The sequence below is a fragment of the Ipomoea nil genome, unplaced genomic scaffold, assembly GCF_001879475.1.
Source record: "Ipomoea nil cultivar Tokyo-kokei standard unplaced genomic scaffold, Asagao_1.1 scaffold3066, whole genome shotgun sequence".
NCBI classification, from domain to species: Eukaryota; Viridiplantae; Streptophyta; class Magnoliopsida; order Solanales; family Convolvulaceae; genus Ipomoea; species Ipomoea nil.
The window spans coordinates 22,741-25,014 of record NW_017619494.1 but is presented as its reverse complement, the minus strand read 5'-3'; positions in this window follow the sequence as shown (position 1 = coordinate 25,014).

Here is a 2,274-nt window from a genome sequence, read left to right as displayed (position 1 = left end):
AAAAATTTAATCATATTAATTTTTTGTTGTAATCAGCCTATTGGCTCAAACATATTGATCAATGGGAATGTAGATAAAGAAGGTAGAGAAAAGATGAAGAATACAAATAAGCCACACATAACCGCACCTCTATTATTCCAATATGTGAATATATATACATGTATAATCATTAAGTATTTTACTAAATGACATAACGTTACAGATGTTCTTACAAATCAATAATATTATCCATAATAAATGAAATATTATAACACTCCCCTTTGGACATTATTTGACCACCGCTTTGCCTTATTAAAAATTTGTTAGAAAACCCCTATGGAAAAAAACCTAGACAAGAAAAACACAAGGTATATGGATATTATATTTAAAAATATTCATGCCTCGTTAAAAACCTCACTAGGAAAATTATGTGTAAAAAAACTTAGCTGAGAAAAAGAGTACATGATATTTATGACATCATATGATACATTGGTAAAACTTAGCTGAGAAAAAGAGTACATGATATTTATGACATCATATGATACATTGGTTGTCTCATTAAAAACCTTACTAAGAAAACCCTGTGCAGTGGAGGCGTTATTGGTTCTTTGTGTTTCAGTAGATTGAGAAAGTATATGAACAGATACTACAATGTAATAAAAATTATTAGTTTAAATTAATATGGGTCTAAAATTCTCCAAAGTATATTATTTATTTATTTTTATGAAATATCTCCAATTTAATATCTATCAAATTTAATTCTCTTAACTTGAATGGTAAAAAAAAAAAAGATTACTTGTTTAAATTAATAAGGGTCTAAAATTCTCCAAAGTATATTATTTATTTATTTTTATGAAATATCTCCAATTTAATATCTATCAAATTTAATTCTCTTACTTAAATGGAATGGTAATAATCTTGATGTCATCGCATATCCTCGGCCTTCTTCGTTTTCGATGAAAAACAAATCTCGATCTCCGAAAGCGTTTTCCTTGGTAGTTGGTTTACTTAACGGAATTATTTTGCAACAAATCTCGATCTCCGAAAGCGTTTTCCTTGGTAGTTGGTTTACTTAACGGAATTATTTTTGCCACGTTTAATGCATAACTTTCAATGTCACATTTTGTTTTGTACAAATCTCTAATAGAAACTTAAAACAATTGAAATGCATCACATTTTCACTTTGAGACCATATATATTCTTTCCAAAATATATTGTAAACACGAAATGTAACGCATTGTAAATAATTGAATCTCAATCATCTAATTAAGACAAATGTATTCAAAAAAGAAAAAGAAAAAAGAGTGTTTGTCACACTAATTTAAGGGCAAAATATAATTGTTCTTTTTAGATGTGTATACAACAACTGGATTGAACATTGCCACGATACTCACTTGGGATTTGTACTTTGGTCCATTTCTTAGTTTTCAATTCCAGCACATAAGCTCTCTTAGGCTGCACCATATTTTGTATTTCCAATAATCACCATAATCTTCCCCGGCCACCCTGTCACATATACCACGCTAGATGTGTAGATTGGGACCCGAGCGACAAACACCCATGTGGCGTCCTCTAATGCAATCACGTCATGTCTTTCCTTAATTGTGTATAATATCCCTCCAACCTCCACGTAAATATCTCGCTTCGATATGATCTCATAATCTGTGACTATGTCGCTTAGGCACCATTGTCGGGTTACAAGGTCGAGTGTTTCGGCAGGTTGTTTGGAATCCAAGTCATGTGGATCGTTAAAGCCGCCGAGTACGTGAAACTTGCTACGGTGGAACACACACGTGCACTCGATTCGCCCAAATGACATGTCCGACAAGGTTGTCCACGTGTCCCTTGCCACGTCGTACGCCAACGCTGATTTCAACACGCTGTTGCCCAAGTTCACACCGCCGGCGACCACCACTGTCCCGTCGTCCGCCGCCGATGCCGCGCATCCGAAGAACGCGCGACCCTTGCATGGCATATCGGCGCCGCGCCTCCACGTGGCGGATAAGAAGTTGTAGATGAAAACTGAATTCAGATGCTGCCGTGTAACCGGGTGGAAACCGCCTATCACCGCCACCTCCGTTCCAATTCCTACTACGCTACAGTACACCGGCATCCGTTCCGCCATCTCCGGTATCGGCGGAAAATTGCGCCAACGCCTTTTCACCGGCTCGAATAGCGTGAGCCGGTAAAACGACGGATCCGATTCTCTTAAACCATCCATTCTCTGAGCCATGACAATGACAGGTCGGGTTAGAGCAGAAGCTTTCCGGCGCCGGCGGAACTCCGGCTGTTTAA